The following is a 15,523-nucleotide window of genomic DNA, read 5'->3' as shown; positions in this document are numbered from 1 at the left end:
ATAAGAAGAAACACAGTTGATTCTATTCTCAACAAAACAATGATTTGCTTCTTTAGGAGACAACTAGTGTGAAATATGGGAAAATGGAAATTTCAGTGATGATTCATTCTTCCACTGGTTGTCAGACATTCATTTCCCATCAGTTTCAACTGCTTTGTTCCCCTAACTAGGAAACTTCCAAGTCATCTGAGGTAAGTCTGGTTAGTTATCTAGCTTTATGTTATAAGCAGCATGACTTATATTAGTTACTGCACACTGAGTCATCCATATAGTGTTTGAAATTAAAGTCAGAAGACAGAGGTAGTAAAAAGGAATTCCACATGTGTCTCTGTGCTACAGAATAAAACCCACCTCACTCTCTTCACTTAAATCAGTAAGGAATTAAATGTAACAAATCAAAATGGTATGACAAAGAGAATCAAGAGATTCACATCATCAGCTGTCCCCATCTGTTTGGGAGCAGGTAAGAAAGAACATAGGCTTTAACTGAAGAAAAAGAATTCATGTGAGCTAGAAGTTAAAAATTCTGAGTGTAAGAGTTGTTAAATATGGAAATGGATGACTAAGAAAGATGCAATAGTCCTAGTTGGGTTCTAAAAATAGAAGTGGTGCTCACCATGCTGGGATTGTTTGGTTATTATGCGGCTAATGATGTGTAAGGGAAAGCTAGTATCAAGTTTAAGCATATGTTGCATAGAGGACATAATAGGACAATATGTCCTATTAAGCTCATGTCTGCATAGAGGACATAATTTGCATAAGCAAATTAGAACTATTCCATAACTCTATCAGGGCATGACCTCAAGTTCATGCTCACCCTCCCATCTATATACTCCCTAATAAATAGCAGAACTCATTCTATAAATGACTACTCTTCTGATTATTCTGATTATTGTTTCTCCTTGAAATGAAGTTTCTAGAGATGGATGTATCCCGTTCCAGTCAAGGAGACAGAGTGAAACTGTTTCTTACTTCTGCCACTATCTTTTTCCCATTCTAGAAATTATACCCCAGGTACAGTTACTTCATACCCACCAAGCACATACCTGAACTTCTACAGCAGTTTGTTCTTTTATGATAATCATACAGGTAAATAAAGAGGATATTTGCCATGACAAATAAACTCAGTGGCACCCAGCTCAGCTTATATAATGGAACCAAATTCTAAACCTGAGTAAGTGTTCTAATACTGTTTAACAAATTCCCACAAATTTAGCTGCATAAAACACCACTTATTTATTATCTCAGTTTACACATATCAGGGGTCCAGACACATGGCTGGGTCCTCTACTTAGCAACTCACATGACTTTAATCAAGTATTACCTGGGCTACATTTTGATCAAAGGCTCAAATGGGGAAGAATTTACTTCCAAGTTCATTCCAATTATGGGAGAATTCACCTCCTTGTAGCTGTATGACTAGGGCCCGAGCTTTTTGCTGACTGCTGCTTTTAGGTCCTGGGGCCACCTCCTGGGCCTTGCTACCTGGTTTCTCAAGCATATCTACTTACTTTATCAAGCTCTCAAAGAAAGTCTCTAGTCTGTTAAAATGGAGTATTACCTAATATAGCATCATCAAAGGGATATCCCACCTTGATTGTCATATTCTATTGGTTAGAGCAAGTCACAGTTCCCTCCCAACTCAAAGGAAGGAGATTACAGGAAGATACAAACACCAGGAGGCAGGGACAAGTGGGAGTCATGTTAGGGTCTGTCTGCCACAAATTCTGTAAAAGGTGTCTTGAGGACAAGGGCTATATAACCACTGAAGAGGTCACCAGGCTGCAGGTTCTGGCATTCTCTAGAAATCATGATCCTAATCCTCCACGAGTAAATGGACTTACCATATGACCCAGCAAGCCCACTCCTAGGTATATTTCAAAGAGAAACATAAACTTAGGTCTACATACAATCTTATGAATTCCTAACAAAAAAAAGTGAAAAGTGTTCATCAACTGATTAACAGATAAATAAAATGTAGGCTAGCCATACAACCGAATATTATTCAGAAATAAAAAATGAAGTACTGGGGCACTGGGGCAGCTCAGTCAGTTAAGCATCCAGCTTCAGCTCAGGTCATGATCTCACAGTTCGTGAGTTCGAGCCCCAGGTTGGACTCTGTGCTGACAGCACAGAGCCTCGAGCCTGTTTCAGATTCTGTGTCTCCCTCTCTCTCTTCCCCTCCCCCACTCACACGCACATGTGTGCTCTCTCTCTCTCTCTCTCTCTCTTTCTCTCTCTGTCTTTCAAAAATAAATATTATAAAATTAAAAAAAAAAAAAAAGGAGTACTGGGGCCCTTGGGTGGCTCAGTCAGTTGTCTGACTCTTGATCTTGGCTCAGGTCATGACCACATAGTTGTGAGATCAAGCCCCATGTCGGGCTCAGCATAGCACGTGGAGACTGCTTGGGATTCTCTTTCTCTCCCTCTTTCTCTCCAACTTTAAAAAAAAAGATGAAGTGCTTATACGTGCTACAATATGGAGGGACCTCAAAAACATGCGTAGAGAAAGAAGCCAGACACAAAGACCAGATATTGTATGATTCCATTTATATGGAATGTCCAGAATAGGCAAATTTATACAGAGAAAAAGTAGATTAGTGGTGACCAGGGGCTGGGAGGGAGGGAAGAACAGTGAATGACTGCTATGAATTTATGAGATAATGAAATGTTTTAAATTAAGACTGCAACAACAGTTGCACAACTTTGGGAATATACTAATTACTTTTGGTGGCTGAATATTATGGTATAAAGCTGCTTTAAAATTTTTTGTAAAGGCCCATGAAATGCCATGCCCCGCATCAGACTCTGTGCTGACAGTGTGGAGTCTGCTTGGGAATCTCTCTCTCTCTTTCCCTCTCTCTCTGCCCCTCCCTGCATATTAATTAATTACACTAAAAAAAAACCTGTTCTAAAACGTATTACTTAGGTACTAAAATAACAAAATATTGGCATTTCTCTGCCATTTAAATGATGTGTAGGCACTATAAGTGTTCAAAATTAGGACCATCTCAGAAAATCTATGCTGCACGAAGATCTTGCCATGGCACAGACATGGAAAGACCAAGACAAGGTACAGAGATGGCAAGTGGTTTTCCCAACAGCCCAGCAAACGTAAGTTAGTTTTTCCAGAGCCTGTGCCAGAATCTGTGTCCACGGTCTTTGGTAAAATTCTCCTCTTCCTCCCTCATTAACTCAAGTATTAAATAGACACCAGTACACTTCAAGAAAAACAGTAATTTCCCAAAAGTTTTTGTGTTTCATAACACAAAAACTCAAGAGTATTCATGTGTAAAAACATCAAGTTTCACATCTTAAATATACACAATTTTTATTTGCCAATTATACCTCCAAAAGATGGGGGGGGGGGAATTCAAGAGAACAGTCACAAGACAGTACTAAGGTTATCCTCTCCTCATACAGAATGATAGGCAGCAGATCCAGATACCTTTAAGCGTAAGGTACACCTGCTTTTCAAGGTGACAGTTTCAGGAGAGATCCAGAGAACTAAGAGAGCCAGAAAGCTTAATCAGCCAGGCACACCTGCTCTCAGCCATTCAGATCTCAATTTAAAATGATACTGGTTTGGAGATGTATTTCACACATCCACTGATTTGTACATTCACGAGCTCCATCTCCATCCAGCCTGACTAGCGCTTCCAATCTTTCCATTTGCCCAGACCCAAGTGGAGAAAAAGACCCTATCATGAGAAACAGTAGTTAAGCAGAGGCTTAACCTGTCTGAATGGCCACAAATGTACAGCTTTACAAAACAATGATATTTCCTGTAATTTCCTTAGTGCTCTAATTGATGTCTCCCTTCACCCCCCACCCCCGTGCCTTATTACCTTATGGAAGCAGAAGAAAAATAAAAGTATGTTATAAACCTTGAACTAACCTAGCCTTTCAAAGGTAACAATACGGATTTTCATGCAGAGCTGTCACCTAATGTCTAGGTGGCCTTCTAAGGTTATTCTACAGAAAAAGGTAAACCTTTTTCTTAGCTGCAGAAAATGCTTCAGAAAAATCAACATTTTCAGGAGCATCCATGCCCAGAGGCCCAGGGAATGAGTTCAGCCTGCACCAAGTCTCTAGCATTTGATGACTCCCAGTAGTCATGCAAACCGGGGATTTCATCCACCTTTTCATTTCCCATCCATGGGAAAAATTAAAGAGTACATCATTCTGTCCCCTGTCTCTAGCAGGGACTGCACCTCAGCCACCTCTGATGTGCCCGGATCCATTTTATAAATCCCTAGCCAAGGGGGTTTCTTCAACCGTATACCCATGATGCTGTGTGTACATTTACCATTCACAAGTGAGCTCCTGAACTCGTCTCTCAAGCCCACCAAGGTCCCTTGGCGCCATCATTTGAAAGTGTGAGAAGTCTCCTCCCACCCCCAGCTGGTCTATAGATGGGTGGAAATTAAGAGTATTCTTTCCAGATTTCACTAAATAATCACTTGGGACTTGAACAATCTCCAAGGTGTTTTTAAAATTCCTAAAGATAAAACCAAATTTTAATGGGATCCTCTTCATAATCCTATATCATAACCTTATTATTTAACCTCACATACACACCCACACATACCATTTTGCTGGTATAGACTATCCCCCTCCTTAGAAAAGGCCTGTGGCTTTAGTATTTGACACATGAGAGGAAATGGTAAAGAGCAGGTGAGAAACTGAGGCCCAGAAAAGGCGTCCACCAAAGCACAGAAAAAGAATTGTAAAGCACAGCTCAACAGAACCCCTGTAGCTCTAAAAGCCCCCACATTCCCACTCTTCAGCAGCCCCAAGCCCTGGGACGCTGGCACTAAACAGTCTCAGAGAAATCTCAACCCCGACACGCTGTCTCCAGTTCTGCTTTATTGTTCCTCTCAGGCCGGCTGCTTACAAAATTATGTTTGTTCTCCTACTTCCTTTGTCAATACTTCCTCTAGCAGCCAAAACAAACACTCAGCAATACAGCAACATACCAATCCCAGACTGGAAAAAAAGAAAGAAAATGAAAACCTCACGGCACACATGTGGCACAGGAACACAAAAGCTCAATTTTAGGAGAAAAAAAAACAAACAAACAAACAGCTATGTTCTGTATCCCTGTTTTTCTCGCCTCCTTCCCACCCTCATCTCTCTTCCCCATCCCACACCAAGAAACCCAGAGGGTTTCTTTGGCCTGGGATCCTTGCCAGAGGGTCAAGGACACTAGCTGCTCCAAACTCACAGCCCTTCCGGCCCTGCTCTGAAGTTCACGTTTGTTCCGGCAGGGCTGGGCGGCTGAGCTCAAGGTCAGCCACACTAGAGCTTGTGTGTGTTCCAATGTTGGAAGCACTGCACTCCAGAAACCTCGCTCATCTAAGGTTTGACCTTTCTTCACAATGGCTCCACTGACTGGGCTTCAGAAACTGTGATACGCTGTTTGAGAAGGAACACACTGTGCTAGGAAAGGGCTCTTCACGGGGAGGGAGTTGACCTCAATTCTGCTCAGTCTCCTCCACTGCCCCAACCTGGGTAAGGTTGGGCCTATCATTTGAACCAGGAGGCTTTTGCTATAAATGGGGAAACCAAAATCTGACCTGACTAAAAGCAAAACCAGGGCTCAGTGACATCTTGAGGTTCCTTCCGGGTGCAGTATCAGTGATCCCTTGATACTCTAGACCAGGGATAGCACACTTAATTGCCAAGGGGCAGGGGACACAAGTAAGTAACACTAGCTGGAGAACGTATGCTTCTTCTAAAGGAGCAGCCACTATTTAGTTCCAGCCAAATTTTGGCATTCAAGAATCCAGGCTTGGTTCTGCCAGAAATTCTCTATTTCAAGAGAAGGCAGTTTTTTTTTTCATGTGAAATCATCTCCTGATTTTAAAATATTAACATCTAATTTTTAAGACTTCACAATTCTGTGAAAGTCAAACAAAACAAGTCTTCTAAGCCCTTTCTAGTCCCACCATTTTGTAACTTTCTGTCTGGAGAGTGACTCTCAGCTACATATGATGCAGTTCAGGGAGATGGGAGAGAGCAGCCCTGGATCAAAATCTCCATAAAGGGCTTTTTCAAGCTCCCACTCACAATATACCTTTAGGCATTTATTTCCTCCCCCAACTCTTGCTTTTGCCCCTGAAAATTACTGCATGACATGATGTGAGTGTCTTATACATGTGAATATTGTGGCAAGAGAAAAAGATGGACAGTTACTAGAAAGGAAGTGCTTATGTTAATTTGGACCATAGAGTTTTGCAGTGTCTTCATGGACATTTTCAATCAACATCTCTTTAAAAAAAAAAAAAAAAGGCAGGGGGAAGGGGGGATAGAAATGACAATTCAGAAAAAAAGAAAAAGAAAATGACAGCTCAGAGTAATTATGTCACTTGCCCAAGGTCACATAGCTGGCAAATGATAAACATGGAATTCAATCCAACGCCCTCCAACTTGGGACTCTTGAAGAAGCTCTGAGTACCTACCTGTAAACCCTGAGGTAACAGTCTTAGCCCATGCTAACTTCCTCTAGGCCCTGGCCTTACCTTGCTGTACTGATATTCTGCCCAAACCTGTCTTGATTCTTTATCATCCAGAAGTTTTGGAGCTCATGACACTAACTCTCTGACCACAACTGACTGGAAGAGTATGTACCAGGGCCAGACCATCATCTATAGTGAGGACAGTGGTTTCCCCAAATGAAATGAATATTCCCATGTGAAACTGAATAAATAATACCTCACTTAAAACGGAGTCAGGAGGTCAGAGGGGGGAAATCTCACACCCCAATATTCATGGTCAATTGCAGACCTGAGCAGAAAGAAACCTACTTTATTATCCCAGCAGGAGAAAAGGATTCGTCCCTGTCCAGTAACAAGCTTAGTCAATAAGAAATTATTACAACTCAGCCAATAAAAAACCGTCAACACCCTGAATTCTTGCTTCGAAGCAGCCCCTCCCAAATTCCTTCTTTTCTCTATAATGTTCCTCTCCTTTGATCTCGAGACTTGTCCATAGGTTACACGTCCTGAATTGCAATTCCTCTGCTATTTACACATAAATTCATTTTGCTGCTAAAATAAATGACTGCTTTACTTTCACAGTTAACACCCACTATTGATCCTGGATAGAAAGGAAGCAGAAAAGGAGAAGAATCCCTCTCTCTCCTGCAACAGATCAGATTTTGGACATGGAGGAAGTGGTCAAGGAAACTATCGCTGGCGTGAAGTGGACTAGCCCTTTCGATGTGATGTGGCTGGGGCTGAGGAGGAAGGCAATGAGGAACTCTCTGTACAAGGTATGGCCAATAGACTCAGGAGCTGGGAAAGCCAACCTGAGGTTTTAAATTTGCTTTTTCTTCATTATAACCCCCTCTGTTATCCTCAGGATTCCCACAAATATTTTACATGCCATAGTCTTGTCTTACTTAACCTTACTTACATTTTAAAGAATTGTGGGAGGGACAATGTCCACACTTGAAGTAATTCAGAGAAAATGGAAAACACAATGCTGGACGTCTTCTGATTACCCCTTCAGATCTGCTCTCCCTTCTTCTCTACCCTACTCTATGTCCTGTGAGACTGAGTTGTACAGACTACATCTATTAGCTTCCTGGCTTCCTTACTCTCAGGCTTCTTGTTGGTTATACCCAAGGAGATCAGAGGGAGGGAAGGATGAATCTGAGATTAGGGAATTTATTCCCCCAGTTCCTTCACCATAGGGTTGAGATGTACTGGCTACATCCATTGACCAAAGTTCCCAGCTTCTGCCACAATGGTCTTTTCCATTTGGCACATCACATTCTGATAACTACTCCCTTCCTTTGCCTCTTCACTATAGAAGTGTTAGTGGGAACTCAGGTTCCAGCTCTAGAGTGCTATACCCTATTGATCCTTTTGTAGGTTGGCCTTTTATTACACTCTCTTTCAATTACCAAACTCAATGTTTATCTGTTTCCTGTTGGGACCCTGACTAACACAACCATTTTGTAGTAGTAGTAGTTGTTGTTGTTGTTGTTGTTAACTAATCATGTTAAGGAATAATTTCCATAGATTAAAAATGCACAGATCTTAAGAGTCTATGTTAGTAACTATTGACACACACACCATGTTAAGTCGTACCCATTGAAGATACATGAAACTTCTATCACCCAAAAAGTACTTTCATGTTCCTTTCAAGGCCACCTCCTCCAACCCCAAAGAGGCAACCACTGGACAAAACCACCTTCACAAAATGGAAAGAAGGAAACCAAGAACAAGTTATGGCTGATCAAAACTGACATGTGTCAAGTAGAAAGGACTCAGAATTAATAAGTATATTTTCTGGTCCCAAGATAGGACCAGAAAAACTGGTGAGGGGAAGTTGATAAATGATCTGACTTCCTAAAATCACCTGAAATACAAGGCTCAGAGTTATTTTTAACTGGACATAATAGGTTTGATAAACCTGAGGGCTAAAGAACTTCAAGATACGTGACTTATACACAGATGACACATTGTTTACCGTATAACTCCATCATTCTAAAGACAGATGATTGACCTAAAGTGTCACCTGGCATGGGGCCTCTCTAACCAATGAAGACGCCTGATCATGGAAGGATCCTGGAAGGTTAACTCAATTATATACACTTTCTTCAGGAATTCTAAAGAGAGACCTCAGAGAAATTCAGTAGATAGCAGAATAACACAGAGACTTTAAGGCAGTGGAAGCTGTGACTAAACAGAAGTCATGGGGTAGGCAGGAGCAAAAGTAAAAAATGGCTGAGTCACCATAACAGTCAAACACTCGAGGTCTATTTCTAAGGAAATAAAATCCAGAAATTGCTACAGTGACCCCAGCTACTGCTATTGATTTATCCTGAATAACATTCCTATTCTCTGTGAGACCTTGATGGGTGGGAAGATTTTTTTTTTCTTCCATGTAATGAATTCTCAATACTTGAGGAAACTTTATTTATCTCTATTCCTTATCAACTGAAAGAGCCTGGCAAAGTCTAAGACTGACAGAGATCATAAGACACAGGTCCAGGAATCATCAACTCTGTGTGTGGGAGAAACTAGTTTTACTTCCCTATTGTCCTCAAATAAGTCTGGGTAGAAAGGAAACTCTAGTGAAGAGGTTGCTGAGTCACTGGTTGGTTGTGGTTTCTAGCCGTGACCCCTTCCCAAATAAGAATACTTAGCAGCCTGTGGAAAGAATTGCAGGGGGTTCAAAGTGAGGGCCAGGACATGTGTTTGAGGCTAGAACATGGTAGAGGTACCAATGATTTTCAAATCTAATCCAGGTCCATGGATTAGGAACAAAATTTGAGAGATATAAAATATCTTAAGAGGAATCATTCATCAACAAATACTGATGAAAACTGTGATATGGGATGTGAAAAAAAGAAAAGGAAGGAAGGAAGAAAGGAAAGGAAGGAACATATGATTCCTGTTCTTCGGAAGCTCATAGTATAATCTGACAGTTTTATATTGATTTTATTATCAGCAACCACTGACAGGTAAACTGTGTGTTCTTCTGTGTGTGAATTAGGTAATCAATTAAACACACGTGGCACATGAATATTCAGTAAATGGGAGCAATAACTAGTGTAACTGTTATTTAATTATAAGACCATGCTCATCCGACTTCAGCTCAGGTCATGATCTTACAGTCTGTGAGTTCGAGCCCCGCGTAGTGCTCTGTGCTGACAGCTCGGAGCCTGGAGCCTGCTTCAAATTGTGTGTCTCCCTCTCTCTGACCCTCCCCTGTTCACGCTCTTTCTCTGTCTCAAAAATAAATATTTTTTAAAAAGTTGTTTGAATTATAAGACCATGTTGATTATAAGACTATCTTCCTCTGTCCCCCTCTCGTTGAGAAAATGTTCCTGGGGCAGACATTGCTGGCTGCCTGCCCAGTAGCCATCCCATTCTCCCATCTAGCCTAACAGAAGTCTGGTTTTGTCTGAGGGAGCAATATATCAAGATTGATCTTCTAAAGCAAACCCTTCCCAGCCAATCTCCTCTTCTCTGCAACTTTGCAGTTTCCCAAGATCCCCTATAGCTAAGAGTTACCATATGCCCCAAATCTGGCCAATGAGATGTCAGGGCATGTCTGCTGGGGAGAATCTTTTCCTTCCTGGATGAAAAGAGAGTTCAGAGAAAGAGACTTTTTTGCTCTTTCCCCTTCCAAGTGGTAAGGCCTGATATCAGAAGCTGCTATAGATATCTTGTGACCATGAGATGACAACACAAGAAGGAATGCCAATGTGCTGAGAAGACCTGTAAGGTCCAAGTCTGGAAGGAGCCTGGATCCCTGATGACATTTTTAATCTTCTGAACAACTCACTATCTCCAGTATCCTAAGTAAATAATAAATGCCCTTATAGTTCAAGCCTTCTGCAATAGATTATTCTGTCATTTACAGCTGATAACAAATTTTGATGATCTTTAAGAAACAGTGTCCCTGCATTGATATCTTTCATCTAAAGTGGCACTGCCCAATCCAGCAAGCACTAGACACATGCAGCTATTACTAAGCAACTGAAAGGTACTTATTTAAAACCAGGATGTTATTTAAGTATAAAACATAAGCCGGGCTTCAAAAACTTAGTACAAATAGAGATAAAAGTATGTTAATAATTTATTATTAATGAAATAATACTTTGGGTGTATTAGATTAAATAAAATATATTATTAATGGGGCACCTGAGTGGCTCAGTTGGTTAAGCATCTGACTCTTGATTTCGGCTCAAGTCATGATCTCACAGCTGGTGGGGTGGGTCCAAGCCCCGCGTCAGGCTCCACACTGACAGTGGAGAGCCTGCTTGGGATTCTCACTCCTTCTCTCTGCCCCTCCCCTGCTCATGCACTCTCTCTCAAAATAAATAAAACTTTAAAAATGTTTAATATATATTATTAAAATTAATTTCATCTGTTTGTTTTTTGATGCAGCCACTAGAAGTTTAAAAATATGTATGTGGCTCATGTTATATTTCTATTGGAAGCACTGTCTAGAATATAAAGGCAGAGCCACAGAGTACTCAGTTGTACTGGGAGAGTAGGAGAGGAAGGAGCAGACATTAAGACATAGTAGTGGTGGCTCACTCCATGAGACAGCACCAGTGAAGCGTCATCATACTGTCTATATTTCTACACTGACTTTTATTTCTATGCATTTAAAAGACAAAACCAAAACTTCTACTTCATAATGTACACAGCTGATTTGTCTCACTTTGGTCCTTTCTACCACTTTACCAACAATTACAATATTTTTCCTCTCAGCAGTTGAAGAGACTTATGCCCACCCCTTTGCAAATTCTCCATGGTGAGGTCACAGTAAACTCACAGGTCAAAACCACACCAACTGAAAAAGTGGAGCATCTTCCCATCTCTACCTCCCTCAATCTCTTCTTCCTTGGTCTCCTGATGCTCTCTGCATTCCTGAAGACCTGTGATGTCCTACCCTAGGCCTGACCCCACATCAAGTTCCAAGTGTATTTCATCAGAACTTTATCTCTTCACTGCAGCTGCTTTCAGTTAAGTATAAAAGCGATAACCAAACTAAGGGTGCAAATATTGCCCTCAGGCATGCTTGCATTTTGCCCTTTTAAAACAGATCTCCAGTTAGCCCAAATGATTTGCTCATTGTTCATGTCAGAGCTAAGGCAGGTCCATGCAAGACAGTGGAAACGGTTTGGCACAGCAGGTCATTTCCATCAGCTGATGAGAGATAAGGTAAGCTTTTACTGACTGGGCCTATGCCTGATGCTATTCCTGCCAATGAAAATGAGTGCCCACACTTAATTCCCCCCTGTCTTAGACCATCCAGGCTTTCATAACAAAAATATCAGAGACTGGTGGCTTCAAAACAACACAAATTTATTTCTGGCAATTTGGGAGGTTGGGAAACCCAAGAACAAGGCACCAGCAGACTCAGTGTGTGGTGAGAACCTGCTTCCTAGTCCATAGATGGCTATCTTCTTCCTGTGTCCTCACATGGAAGAAGGGCAAGGGAATTCTCTGGGGTCTCTTTCATAAGGGTGCTAATCTCACTAACAAAGGCTTTGCCCTCATGACATAATCAACTGGCCAAGACCCCATCTCCAAATACCATCACACTGGAGGTTAGGTTTCAACATATGAAATTCGAGGAACATCAACATCAAGTCTGTAGCACCCTCCCAAGTCACAGGCTTGTGTGACAAAGGTTGAAGTGCTGGCCCTTTTCATCCCATTTGGATTCATCTCCGACTAGGACACACAAAAAAAGAAGTTGATTAAATGTTTATAAAATTTGGGAGGAAATGAGAAAGCAGCTGAAAACTAGGTTCCAGGTTTGAATCCAAAAAACATAAAATTTAATAGCTTTCTAAGAAGGACAAGGAGGCAGCAAATGGGAGGGAAATGTTTCCAAAGGACTAAAGAGATACAGATAGTGTTCAGTTTAAGATCCCCTGCTGTTCCTATCAACAACATGAAATCCAGTGGACTATTTCAGCAGCATATACAATTCAGCTAATCAGAAAAATATGCAAGCAGTTGAGCAGCTGTCCTCTAGACACACTTTAATATGTGGATCTGGAAATCATCCCAAATTCTGGGGCAAAACCAAATCAATCAAAAAGCCATTAGGGTTATCTTACCATACGTCAACAAGGCAATGCTATTTTCAAAACGTAACATCCTTTGGATCCAAAAAGAGGTCTCTTGAGTTTCTTTTGATTTAAGAGAAAAGCCACTGGACCTGGAATCTTAATTCAGCTCTGTCTCACTAATTCCATTGGTCTTGAGCAAATCATTTCATCTTCCCAAAAGACCAGATGTAATCCAAGGTCTCATCTATCCCTAAAATTTGGTGATTTGATTTTACTGAATAGCTTTCTAACTTGTGCTAATAGCTATTCATTTTAATTGGGGGAAGAATAAAGAAAAGGTAAGTTAACATTTTCATGCCTAATGTATCTAAGATCTATCTAGAAGGATCTATACCAAAATGTTTAAAGTTTTTCCATCAAGTTTCTGGGACTGAAGATGAATTTTTTTTCTGCACATGTGTGAAGAGGTCTTTATTGAAGAATGGAATGATGAAAGGGATTTAAATCTGTGTAGTAAAGAATTTCGCCTTGCTCAAAGAAAACATCTGGCCCACGCCTTCGGCTTCAGACATTTTCTCTGAGCTCTCCAGATAGGAGTGTCTTTGTCTGAAACCTTGGGTCATACTGGATAGCTAACAGTATGATTTAGGGCAAGGGGTGTCTCTATCCAAATAGTGTTGCAGGAAGGGGAAAAGAGTGACAAAAGACTAACACTGTGACTTAGGGTGGGAGCTTTGGGTTATACACGATCAGATGAGCTAGAGACTGAAATCAACCATGTAAATCATACTCATGTGAAAAAAAAACAACAGTAAAAATCTCTGGACACGGAGGCTCAAATGAACTTCTTTGGTGACAATATTTTGTCTATATTGTCACACATTGATGCCAGCAGAGTGAGGTTTCTCAACTCTAGAAGGAGAGGACAACAGAAACTTTGTATGTGGTACTTCTGGACTCTGCCATATGAGCTTCTTCCCATGGTTTGATTTTTTTTTTAATTTTTTTTTTAACGTTTTATTTATTTTTGAGAGAGAGAGAGACAGAGCATGAACAGGGGAGGGTCAGCGATAGGGAGACACAGAATCTGAAACAGGCTCCAGGCTCTGAGCAGTCAGCACAGAGCCCGACGTGGGGCTCACGGACCGCGAGATCATGACCTGAACCGAAGTCGGCTGCTTAACCGACTGAGCCACCCAGGCGCCCCAGCCCATGGTTTGATTTTAATATGTAATAAGCCATAACCATAAATATAGTAACTTTCAGTGGGTTCTGAGTCCTTATCACAAACCTGAAGATGGTTTTTGGGACCCTCCAAATGGGCAGTTGGTATCAGACTGGAGGATAGTCCTGGGGGCATGCCCTCTATTTTATTGTTGGCACGAACTCTCTACAATATCACAGCATTGAAAAAAATTACAATTTAAGATAGATATTCTTCTTCCTAAAAATCTTTAACCATTTCCTACAAACCAGCCAAGAGCCTCACAACATGGTCTGTTTTCATTCTTCTCCTTTCTCTTCTATCACTCTCCCATGGCTCTACTCCACCCTTCTCCCCCAAAGAAATTCTTATTTGTTTTAACTGGAAGTCACCTTTCCTATTCCTCTTGACTTTGACTCTTACATATCCATTTTACTGACATTTCACTTTCTTATTAAGAGTTATATTTAGAGGGGTGTCAAGATGGTGGCACAGCATGGAAGTTTTTTGCATGTCTCGCATCCATGAAATACAACCACACCAACACTAAACCATCCTGCACACCTAGAAAACTGATCTGAGGATTAACACAACAATCTGCACAACCTGAACCACAGAATTCAGCAGGTACACGGTGCAGAGAGGTGAACTTGAGGAGAGAGAAGCCGCGGAGGGCACAGAGCTGCTTTTGCAGGCAGAGAGAGGATGGGGGGGGCGGGGCCAGAGGGGAGAATACGGGAAAAACACACCTCCCCAAAAGCAACTGGAGAGAAAGTGGAAAATTGGAAACAGCCACAGAGACTAAACTAAAAAGGGATAAAGGAGAAAGGATAGGATTTAAATTCCATTTAGACTGTAAACAAGGGGAGAGCAGAGTCTGCAACTCCGCAGCTAGATATCTGGTGGCGCTCTGGTGGGAGGGGAGAATCCCCAGAAGCAGAGTGGGGTCCTGGAAGTTCTTGGGCCACACAGGGAAAAGCGGTTCCACTGCTGGAAGGACATTTGGTCCCAACAGACCCCAGAGAACAGCCACATTCGCTGGTGCTGGAACAAGGACATTAAGGGTGAAGCCTGGTGCCAGATGTGTGTTGTGAATTTCCACAATCCCTGAAATGCTGCTGCTACACTATCTCATAAACTTTTTCTGGGGCAGGCTGGCACCTGGCCGCAGTCTCAGGGCACCGGCAGCAGCATGGTCTCATGAACTTTCCTGGGTGCAGCCAGCATTTGGCCATTGCTCCATTGCTCAGTGAGACACTCCATAGGGGGGTGGAACAGGTCAAAGCCAGAGTCCCTCAGAAGTTAGAGGCCGGGGAAACAGCCACATCTGAGACAAAACGCAAGAGAGAGATACTACCTGGGGCTTGGTCACGGACAGTGAAAAACCGGAAAGTGGACGAAAGCTGAAGACAAAGGACAGGTGCGCAATTGCTGATCGGGGAGAACAGAGTTCCGATACTAGAGACTGGGTAGCTAAGTGACACTATTTTAACCGCTCCCGCGCAAGCGCACACGCACCCATGAGCGCCACAGCACTCCACCCCAGTAGACTAGCAGAGCCATCTAGTGGAGAATAGAGCCGTTACACTTAGCCCCACCCAACCGGACCAACCTCGCTCTTCAAGAAAACAAGTCTCACTGCCTACTTAGTTTATGGACTATAAAGCGCTTCATAGTGTGACTTCTAGGGAAAAACGAAGTAATTTCAGTCCTATTTCAATCTGTTAGCAGGTCCAACTATTCAATTCTCTTTCTTTTTTTTCCTT

Source organism: Panthera pardus, unplaced genomic scaffold, assembly GCF_024362965.1.
Source record: "Panthera pardus isolate Hobbes unplaced genomic scaffold, ASM2436296v1 HiC_scaffold_24, whole genome shotgun sequence".
Lineage (NCBI taxonomy): Eukaryota > Metazoa > Chordata > Mammalia > Carnivora > Felidae > Panthera > Panthera pardus.
Note: the sequence above shows the minus strand (reverse complement) of the source record.